The sequence below is a fragment of the Vespa mandarinia genome, chromosome 6 (genome assembly GCF_050613455.1).
Source record: "Vespa mandarinia isolate Hongniang chromosome 6, ASM5061345v1, whole genome shotgun sequence".
NCBI classification, from domain to species: domain Eukaryota; kingdom Metazoa; phylum Arthropoda; class Insecta; order Hymenoptera; family Vespidae; genus Vespa; species Vespa mandarinia.
In genome coordinates, this window is record NC_140815.1 from 2,575,001 (window position 1) to 2,586,473 (window position 11,473).

Genomic DNA, 11,473 nt, shown 5'->3' on the forward strand with positions numbered 1-11,473 from the left:
GTGGTCGGACAAGAGGTTATGATGATTAGATGTAACTCGATAATACGCATGGTGTGTGGTGTGTTGATATGGTGGTGGTAGTGATGATGGTGGTAGTGGCCAGAATGACGCCATTGGTTCTTCCTAGCAACGTTTCTGCCTTTGCAGAATATCGTGCCGCTTTTGATGCCTTTGGTATGTTGTGTTGGCAAAAGTAGTCATAGGAGTGGATTGGGATGTGACGGGTGTGAGTGTGGAATTGGAAGTCTTCGTCGTCCTCGCCGTCGTCATCGTCGTTGTCGTCGTCGTCGTCGTCGTCGTCGTCGTCGTCGTCGTTAAAAGCGCCGTTAAATCGACGAAACCTAAAAATCGTAAAACTTCATCCTCTGCCACCCCTTATCCTGATATGTACCTTCCTAAAATCGTTCGATAACGCTTCCTCCTTTCGTTCAATCTTTTTAATATATATAACAAGTCGAAAATGATATATCCTATATACATAGAAATAACACTAATTCTTCATTATTCGGAATCGTTTTAATTAAGTAAATAATCACACGTGTATTTACATATGTTTAATGAATATCAATGTTTAATTGATGGTTAAATATTGATTTTATTTTCGATAATTATTCGTTCTGATTATACGTCAACACGATTGAAAATTTTCACCAAAATAGAAAGTTGCGTAAGATAACTTATCGGTTATTAGTATCGAATGTTACAGCAAGATTATAAAACTCGATTTAAAAAAAGAAAAAAAAAAAAAAAGAAATAGAATTTTTTTTAAATTTTAGTTACAGGCTGAAATATAGATTTTGAAGTAATATTAAGAGAAGGAACGTGGAACCGATTGTCGAAACATACGCCGTCGATTTGATATCCAAATCTCTCTCTCTCTCTCTCGTATTTTTATGCCCGACATAAACGTAACGGCGAGTCATAACGTCCGTCACGAGCAAATGGCATTGCATACGCGAGTCTCGTACGTGGCACCCTTCGCATAATAATTCTCCGTATTGTCAAAAGCGAAATACGCTTCGACCACGCATTCGCCGTTATTAACGTTTATACGTTAGCGTAAGATAACGTTTCTCGTGTTTTCGGATACGAAGCAGACAGCAGACAGACGGACAGACAGAGAGAGAGAATGAGAGAAAGAGAGAGAGAGAGAGAGAGAAGGAAAGCTTGTTGTAACGATTCTATCAATGAAATTTGCCAGCAAGAAGGACGCGCTTACAATCCGTAGTTATTGGACGTAATTCGTGATTGGCATTGGTCGTTTCATTCTCTGAACGGAGCTTAGTGCTAATAAATTCGACATATCGAGACTGTTCGAATAAGCGAAGTTTACCACCAACAGCAACACCAGCAATATCAGTAGTAGTAGCAGCAATAGCCGTAGTAACAGTAGCAGAGGTTAGCAATAGCCAATAGTAGCAGCAGCAGCAGCAGCAGCAGCAGCAGCAGTCGCGCGCGCAGTAGCAATAGAAGCAGAGCATCCTTATACACAACAACCCCTCATCAGGAAAAGCTACTAGTAGTAGAGCTCAGAGGAGACATAAAGCGGTTTTGCTTCGTCGATTTTATGAATATGCTTTCTCGAAACAGCGGTCGAAGTATCGACGCCGCCAAGGCAGCAGGCACACCACCCTCTCTTTGCTTTTGAGGAAAAAGAAGTCGCGAGGTTCACTGGTAAAAGAGAAGTACTAGAAGAGGAAAGAGTACGGGAGAAAGATGAACAGAGAAAGAAAGACGGAAAAAGAGAGAAAAAGAGAGAGAGTGCTGTCGGCGGTTGTTGAAAGGCGAACGAACGATATAGGTGGACGATAATTCATCGACTTTCGCGAGAAACAAGGGAAACCTTTTTCCCGATATTCGACGATTCTTCGATGGCCTTAGAAGCGCAAAGTCACTCTCCCCCACCCCCTTCTTTTTTTCCTTTCTTTCTTCTTTTTCTTCTTTCACTGTCTCTCTCTCTCTCTCTCTCTCTCTCTCTCTCTCTCTCTCTCTCTCTCTCTCTCTCTCTCTCTCTCTCTCTCTCTCTCTCTCTCTCTCTCTCTCTCTCTCTCTCTCTCTTCGCAAATCGAATTGAATTGAATCGAATCGAATCGTATCGTACTTATACATATTCCTCAATAATCTCACAGCATTCCGCTTCTCCTTTCTCCGAATCTACGGGCTTTATCGGTGATTTAATGCAAATATAGAAGGGGCCTGAGAAGAAATTGACTTACACCAGAAAGAGAGAGAGAGAGAGAGAGAGAGAGAGAGAGAGAGAATGAGTAAGAGAGAGGAGTCCCAGGGAATTCATTTAGTTCGGCCACGAGCATAATCGAGTTTACCGAGACGACGAAGGCCTGGCCTCCCTTCCTCCTTCCTCTTCTCTTCTCTTTCGGCAAAGTGTTCCTCTCCATTTCGTGAACCGTGACGGGAGCGAAAGAGAAAGCGAGAGGATGCCGAAAATACCTATCGGTATACTTCAAAGGAAGAGGAAAGCCGAAAGCCGACAACGTTGTCGTCGTATTCGTCTTCTCCAAAGCGCGTCACCAGCGGCTTCTTTATCACTATACTATAGTCTCCTTGTCCTTGTTCCAAACGAATATTTCCTCGAAGAAAATTCTCTATCTCTTTCTCTTTCTTTTACTCTTTCTCCCTTTCTCTTTCTCCGTAGCTCGTGATAGCCTGACAAACTCGTGTTTTATCGCATTATTTATTGCCGCATGCGTGTGAGAGGGAGGGTTGTTGGTTTCAGTCAAGTTAGTAGAAGATAGAGAGAGAAAGACAGAGAGAGAGAGAGAGAGAGAGAGGATCATTGCTACTACATACGATTCACCAACGACCCCCTGGCGTTACTTTGCCCACCGAGAATCGCACACATACCTAGATGGATGAGAATCCACGTTATTGATGGATTCCTCCCTTATGAAATATCTCGGAGCTCGGTACGAATTTATTGCGAGCAGTTCGACCTGCTTTATCTCGTATTGTTCATGATAAAGCCGCAGTGATATCCCCGAGATCTTCCGGACATCTAAAAAGCCCCCGATGAGCCGTTATACGACTCTTCTTTTTTTCTTTCTTTTTTCTTTTTCTTCTTTTTTTTTTTTTTTTTTTTCCTTCTATGTCTCTCCTCTCCTTTTCTATCTCTCTATTTCTGTCTTTTTCTTTACAAACGTTTCTACGATATTTTTATATATAAGTGCCAATGTGTGTGTGCACTTTTATATATAAGTGCCAATGTGTGTGTTGTGTATGTGTGTGTTGTGTATGTGTGTGTGTGTGTATGTTATGCATCTGTCCCTATATTTCTATTTCTTTTTTTTTTTTAAACGAGTACACGTATTAGTAACGAATAAAAAAATAATTCTTTCTTTTGCATCAATACTTACTTCATTTCAAGCGATATAGAAAGAGAAAGAGAAATGAAAAGAATAAAAGAGATAGAGAGAGAGAGAGAGAGAGAGAGAGAGAGAGAGAGAGAGAGAGAGAAAGAGAGAGGTAAATATTTATATTTATGACTGAGCTTTCGAGCGAACTCGATGTCACCTATTCGTTGATACGCAATGAACCCTGCGTTCCTCTCTCTCTCTCTCTCTCTCTCTCTCTTTTTTCTTTTTCGGTGAGGCAAAAAAAAATCGCATCCACTCGTTTTTTCCGTCGACCGCACTGGAACTATTATCCCATAATTTTTTAACGGCCTTACTCGCTCGCGTTCCCGTCCGTTACTTTACGATTCGAACTTTTATTACACTCGCATGTCGCGCTTTTCGGCGCACTTTTCAGCAAATACGTTTTATGACCTAGCGTTTTCGAACGAGACAGAAAAGAGAGACGTACAAGAGCAGCAGGACCAACGTTCATTTGTATATAGGCAAAGTGGAAATCAATTTTTTTTTCTCTCTTCTTTTTTCTTTCTTTCTCCTTTTTTTTTTTTTATTTCTTTTTTTTTTTTTTTTAATTTTTTAATTTTTTTATAACTTACGTAGATACACGCGCTCGATCAATGAGAATCTCGTAAAGCAAATGCAGCGAAGTTAATTATTTTTCTCTTAGGGAGAAAAGAAAATCATCGTGTGCGTTAGAGAGAAATTGAGCGAATACGACCCTAAGAAAGAAAGAAAGAAAGAAAGAAAGAAAGAAAGAGAGAGAGAGAGAGAGAGAGAGAGAATATTTATCAAAGAAAATGTTTATAATCGCGTTGGTTCTGGCACGCTTTTTCTCCCGGTCGCTTTGACGATCGTTAAAAGAATTTGCACGCTCTCGTCAGCCGCTCATTCGTCCGTAAAAAAAAAAAAAAAAGAAAACGAGACTTAGAACGAGAAAGAAAGAGAGAGAGAGAGAGAATATGAGAGCAAGAAAGGGAGATTGAAGAGGGAGGGAAAAGGAAGGTAGAGGCTACTGGGAACGAGAAACCGCCCTCGTTCTCGTTCGTTTCGTTTTTCCATCGCAAAAATAAAAAAAATATCCTTTCGTGAGTCGACTCGTTGTATGCACGTAGAATTCTTCCCTTTTCCATAGATTCCAGTTTAATATTCTCTCTCTCTCTTTCTCTCCCTCTCTCTCTTTTCTCTATCTTTCTTTCTTTCTCTCTATATATAAGTATGGACGTATGTACGTACTTACATACTTACATATACATATATACGAAACTCCTTTTCTGCAATCGAAGAATTTGGGGCAGGTTGCGGTTCGATGATGCACGCGATGCGGTTGAAACCAAAGGGAAACCTTCTTTTATCCATTGAACCACCACTATCACCATCCTATCCTTTTCGAGGACCTCGTTCTTTCGGTGTACACGTCGAAAGGAGCAAAAAGGTTAATCTTCTTTTCTCGGTACTGTTGTCGATTACGTCTCTGTGTTTTTATTTAAAATAAATGAGTACGACGAACAAACGAACAGTCAGACAGACAGACAGACAGACAGAGAGAAAGGGAAGGGGGAGAAAAAAAAGGATCTCAACCACGTTTCAATACGACAATTACGAATATACCTTTACTCCGTGGTATGAAAGACAAATAAGTAAGGCCCCATTGTATTCGTGTCCAAAGATAAATACTCTCTTGCATGCATCAAACTATAAAAAAGATACGATTGATAATATGTACGATAAGTTTTCTAATCCAAAGGATCAAATATAATTTCCATTGAAAATATAACAATGGACCTTTATTGTCTATAATATCAATAAGAAAAATCAATTATGGTTTATCACTTTTATGGAAAACTATTAAATTTCGTACGTTTCAGGGAATTAAATACTTACTTTGGCATGATTTTCGTGAACGTGAAATAGTTATATAGTGGCAAAGTACCATAAGCTTTTGGACTCTCCAACGTCACCTTTACCAAGAGCAATCGTCGAACCATTGGCAACACCAGCGGCCGTTCAATTACGCAGTCATTAACTCGCGATTGTCTCTTTCGACGACGACGTAACCTCGTTATGCCGACTTGAATCCCGGGCTTGGCAATATTCTACGCGTAGATCTCAACACAGATAGGCTTTTAGCGTATTAGCAGGCACAATGTGACAATGGAACGTAGTCCGTGCGCTACGGGAATAGCAAATGCCGCCACTCTATCCGTTTCCCATACAATTGCCAGCCAACTCCTCCTCCTCCTCCTCCTACACCCCTAACCTACGTCTCTCTCTCTCTCTCTCTCTCTCTCTCTCTCTCAAACATACTCTTACTAAATCGCGAATAATCAAGCGAAACACGTATTTCATAAACGTCCATGACAATGATAAAGAAAAGTCATCTTCCTTTTCTAAATCCATGATAAAGTCTATGTTCATTATATTTTTTCAAATATTCCTTTAAGTACTTAAAATTTCTAATTGTTTTATTTTCAACGTTTAATTGATCGATCGAAGAGAAAACATTATTCTTAAGATTGAGATAGTCCCAGCAATCAGTCAGATTATATTCCAAATATACGGGAAACACGGTTTATCGAGACGTGTAGGTATGGGAACGCCACTCGATGGATATGGGTCGATCGTGCGTATGGAGCCGTCCATATAGCAATAGAGACGGAGATAGAGAGAGAGAGAGAGAGAGAGAGAGAGAGAGTTTGCGACGGTACCAGTGTCTCCGGTGGATGCGTACGTTGGTCAGAACGTCGGTACATGCGTCGTAAAGTGACGATCGGATCAGGATGCAGGAAATTGGCCGGATACGCGAGCAATGGTCCATGCTGATACAGCCATCGGTAGCTCGTGTTAGCGCGAGCCATGGATATCAGCCGAAGTACTCGACCGAACTTTGATCCACCCGCGTAGAGCAAAATCCTCGATAACTCTCTCTCTCTCCCTTTCTCTCTCTCTCTCTCTCTCTCTCTCTCTTTCATTTATTTCTCTCTTTCAACGACTCTTTGCTCTTCGTTCGTCCATGATCCATTGTTCTACGAAAGAGAAAGAGATTTTATGCAGTTATCACAGTTTTATTATTTTTTTTTTTTTTCGTTCGGCAACGAATATTTGAAATGAAATTCCTGAACGATCGATCGTAAACAACGGTTAGATAAATACAAAGAGAAAGAGAGAGAGAGAGAGAGAGAGAGAGAAAACGAGACGATTTGAGTTCTTCGCCGAGCTTCAATGTCGCGCCATTAACCGTAGAGATAAGCCAGTGGTCGGTGGTCCGGCCAATATTGAATGGTCTGTATAGGTAGTTTGTCCGAAGGGGGTCGAAGGTGGTGGATAGTGAATATGAGAGAAAGAGAGAAAGAGGGAGAGAGAGAGAGAGACTGACTGACTGACTGACTGACTGACTGAGAGAGAGAGAGAGAGAGAGGAGAGAGAGAACGAGAGAAGGGTGGTCGTGCATTAGTGGAACCATTGTGCCTGCTGCCACCCCTCAAATCCATATTACTCGCGTAGTAGTCAGTCAGTGTCCGTTCCTCTCTCCGTCCATCCGTCCGTTTGAATATACATGTATATTCGTGGTGTGGAAGCGTGTATCGGCAAACCAGGGTGGTTGCCTACGCGTTCTATATGCAAACCGCCACGTAATGAGTCCGTCAACCCCCGCTCTGACGTCGTTTGCCGCTATCCTTGCACTTAGCCGACGCCCGCGCCAACACCATTTTCCAACCGAATCTACTCTTCCCCTCTCCTACCCATCCCGCTCTCTCTCTCTCTCTCTTTCTCTCTTCTCGTCGCAAATGCAAATACGACAATGAAGAGGTGATGGAGAAGGAGGAAGTGGAGGTGAAAGTGGTGGAGGACAGGACGATCGCGCGAATGCAAATTAGACGCGAGTAGAGCCGCGATTACCGTCGCGCTTCTCTCACCTACGTGTTAAATTCGAAAGCTCTGATATATATTTATATACATATATGTATATATATATACACATACATATATATATATATATATATATATATATATATATATACTTATTTAATACTTATTCCTCGTTTTCTTCTAGTACTTATTCCTCGTATATTTCTTTTTCTCTTTCTATGTCCGCTTCGTTTCTTTTCGATCTGACGAGAATAAACAACAATCTCAAAGATTACTCGATTATTGACCTGTTCGTTAACATCGTATTACATGCGAGAATTACGTTCTACTCTTTCCTTTTTCTCGTTTTCCACGTTTTAGTGTCTTTTTCTGTCTTATCTTTTTTGTTTTTGTTTTTGTTTCTTGTTTTTGGTTTAATCCACTCTCGTTCCGTTTCGTTTCGTTTTGCTTATTCTTTTGTTCATCGTTTTTTAACCGCATGATTAACACTTAATCGATCGTAATAGAAAATTCGGAGGTTCATATTAAAAGTAATCATTTTATCTGTCACGTGTGTCTACAATTGTTTCTCCTCTTTTCTGAATTTTCTTTTTTTCATTTGAATTGATACGATCTATCAAAAGTAAACTAATTCAATGTTAAACGACATGAGATTGATATTTTCAAAGACAATGTTTATATATATATATATACACATACAAAAATATATTTTCTTTCATGGTCGTTGATTTTCTCGAAGTCCATATATATCAGCATTGTTTATAGCTTGGTTATTACTCTGGTGTCATCCGATCGGTCGTCCTAAGGATCGCTCGTTCCTCCTCTCCTACGTTTCAACAATGGCTCGTCAACGTGCGAAACGAGATGACACGGCCGGCCGCGTGTGATAATTATTCTCGCGCACGTTACGAGTGTGCCTGCGAATATTCTCCCTTTCCCTCTCCCTCCCTCCTTTTCTCTCACTCACTCACTCTCTCTCTCTCATTCTCTCTCTCTCTCTCTCTCTCTCTCTCTCTCTCTTTCTCTCTCATTACTAGTGGCGAGACGTTTACCTATACGTATATATATATATATATATATATGCATAGACACACACACATACACACATACACATATATATGTATATGTATATGTACATTATGGTTTCCGAGTTCCAGTTAGTCGCGCGGTGGCATCAGTCGACGTCGCTGGCATAATGTTTAGCATAGCTCGTTGCAATATGTTACACGCGCAAAGCGTCGAATGAACATCAGCTCGACACCCCCCCCGCTTCGTCCACCGAATCGAGTTATCTCTTCGGTATTGGCTATCCGTGCTCGTGCAACACGATTCGCACGTTCGTTGCTCGATCTCGTTTCGTATGCATCGATATACAACAGACCATACCCGGTTTGTGTGGCAGGATGTCGTTGCGTGTTTCTCTCTTCGATTTCCGCTAACCGTAATTCCTTCCTACGATTTTGCAACATTTTTTCTTCCTTTTGTTTTTTTTTCTTTTTCTTTTTCTTTCATTTTTGCCGTTCTTTCTCTCTCTCTCTCTCTCTCTCTCTCTCTCTCTCTCTCTTTCTCTCTCTCTTTCTCTTTCTCTCTCTCTTTTTCTTTTTCATCTCTCATCTTACTATCTACCAACTATTTATACACATTCTTCTTTTATTAGTTAATCGTTTCTACGTTCCCATTCATTTTGCGTGAGCTTTCGATATTTATCTTAAAGATGTACATTCTAACGTAAAATAATTTTGTAGTAATATGCTTTATTAATTACGTTTGTTTATTGAAAAGAAATATTTTTTACAAAATTCATAATCGTCCATGTTCTCCGCAAAAAAAATAAAATAAAATGACAATTTTATATTCTTCCATTTGTTTGAACAAATAATGTACAAATATTATAAAACACTATGTAAAATCAAAACCTATAAAATTATATTAAATTATACAAAAATTATACTAAACTGTAAAACACAATAATAATAATAATAATAATAATAATAATAATAATAATAATAATAATAATAATAATAATAATAATTTCATATTAAATTATTCAATTAATTGATTTATAATATATCATAGATGACATATAAATGTATTATAAACGTATCGTGCTAACTTGAGCTAATATTAAAGAGATAAACGTTTGTTCTACGTTCGGTAGAACGTAATGGTCCGTAGCAAAAACAAATAGTTAGAACCCCGATGTGTTGTCTCTGCCGGACGAAGGGACGGACGTTTAGCACGGCTCGTCGTAACGCGAGAAACACACAACACGGAGAAACTCCTGTCGTGCAAATCGGGTTAGCGGCTGGCCAGTATCTATCCACGTTTCGCGTCTCTACTGGCTAAGCCGCGAGTGTTAGGGTGCTCCAGGGTGAGCCGGCAGGATCGTCGATTTCGCCGATCTGACCGACCAAGCGACCAACGACCCTCCTTCCTCTATCTCTAGCTCTAACTCTAACTCTAACTCTAACTCTAACTCTCTCTCTCACACCCTAGTCTTGTTTAGGGATGCTAGCCTGCCTGTCAACGTATGCTAATCACGGTAATAGGGCGTACGTTGTACTACCATCGTCTGCCGAGCCTGCTTTGCTCTGGTCTACGTTAATATTTCGAAATAACATCGATTTGGTCTGCGCCTCTCTCTCTCTCTCTCTCTCTCTCTCTCTCTCTCTCTCTCTCTCTCTCTCTCTCTCTCTCTCTCTCTCTCTCTCTCTCTCTCTCTCTCTTTAAGGGTGATCGTGGACCCACCACCAGCATTGTCCATTAGATACTGTCATAATTATACGAGTCGGCCATTTCGATGGTCCACGTTAACGAATGAGAGAGAGAGAGAGAGAGAGAGAGAGAGAGAAAGAGAGAGAGTGTGTGGGAAAGAGAAAATAGGCAAAAGCATGGTGAGGGGGGAGGTATCGGGAATTGTAGAACTATTCGATCGTAGGGACTGTTTAGAAAGCAAAGGAACGCTATTTGTTGATAGCTGCAACGCATTTGTGTAACGAATTGTCGAACCGTCAAATTGTAATTTCAAACTAAATTACAAACCGATCTATCTACGATTATTCTTTAATTTGATGATCAAAATCTATGATTAAATTCCTTTGAATAATTAGAAATGTATATATATATATACGTATATGCGTGCATGAATTTGAGTCGATTTCATTAGAAAAAAATGTTAATGTAATTTTCTCAATGCTTTGGCCGCGCTAATTCGTTAAATTACGATCGTGAGAGGGTGTGATTTTGAAAGAAAATGCGAGAGAACGAGGGGTGTCCCACGATTGGACCACTTTAAAGCCCGGTATCCCCGATCTCTTTCTCTCTTTCAATGTCCTCTGTTATTGGTTCGACTGGAAAAGTGGGGTAGGAGGGTGCATTAACAACAACCCGACGCTTCGTGGTATATAGGTCCCAGGGTGGCTGTACAACGACAACGCACCCAACGACATCGCGGATATTATAAATTCCGAGTCAAATGTAGCGTATTGTAATTTCGGCTGGATATCACTTAATGCAATCTGTAAGCTTTTTCCCGTGGAAAAATTGCCTGGGCTCTTCCGACAACGTATTTGGACGCTCTCCACGCGAACTCTCTCTCTCTCTCTCTCTCTCTCTCTCTCTCTCTTTTTCTCTTTTTCCATGTTTCTCCGTCTTTTACCCTCTTCTTTCTTCCACCGAAATTGTTTCCGCCCGAATTAAGATAAATGAGAACGATAAGATCGTCGCGAAAGCGCGGAAAAATCTATAATTCGCCATACGAGAGATAAAAAGAAGAAGAGAGATGGAGATAGAGATAGGTACTTCGTTTTTATCTTTCATATTCCAAAAAAAATAAAAATAAAAAAACAAGAGATAGAAAGAGAGAAAGAGAGAGAGAGAGAGAGGGCGAAATGTAAAGAAGTGGATTTTTGTCGCTAGATAATAACAAAAAGTAAATGGAAAGAGGATAGAAGAAAAAAAAAGAAAGAAAAGAGAAAAACGAGAGAAGCGAAGGATAAGGAAATAACAAGAGAAAAAGAAAGAAAGAAAGAAAGAAAGAAAGAAAGATTCGCGTGCATCCACGTGAAATTAAAAATCTACTCCCACTCGAGCCCAAAATGGTTCGACGACAAAAGGAGAGATATGAGCGTCGTCGTCCCGGTTGGTAGAGAGGAGGAAGCCGGGAATACAGGATTACGTCTTTCCTACCTCATCTTCGTCTGACAAAAAAAATAAATACCCTCGAGCGCGAGCAGAAA

General features: G+C 40.3%; 1 long non-coding RNA gene across 1 annotated transcript; it reads right to left on the reverse strand.

Moving 5' to 3' along the window:
* Nucleotides 1-4,734: 4,734 nt before the first annotated feature.
* On the reverse strand, nt 4,735-5,383 carry LOC146872931 (uncharacterized). The gene is made up of 3 exons (XR_014982315.1): nt 5,250-5,383; nt 4,977-5,060; nt 4,735-4,839 (listed from the first exon to the last, which is right to left on the reverse strand). It is a non-coding gene; the product is annotated as an uncharacterized LOC146872931 (long non-coding RNA).
* Between the last annotated feature and the right edge of the window lie 6,090 nt (nt 5,384-11,473).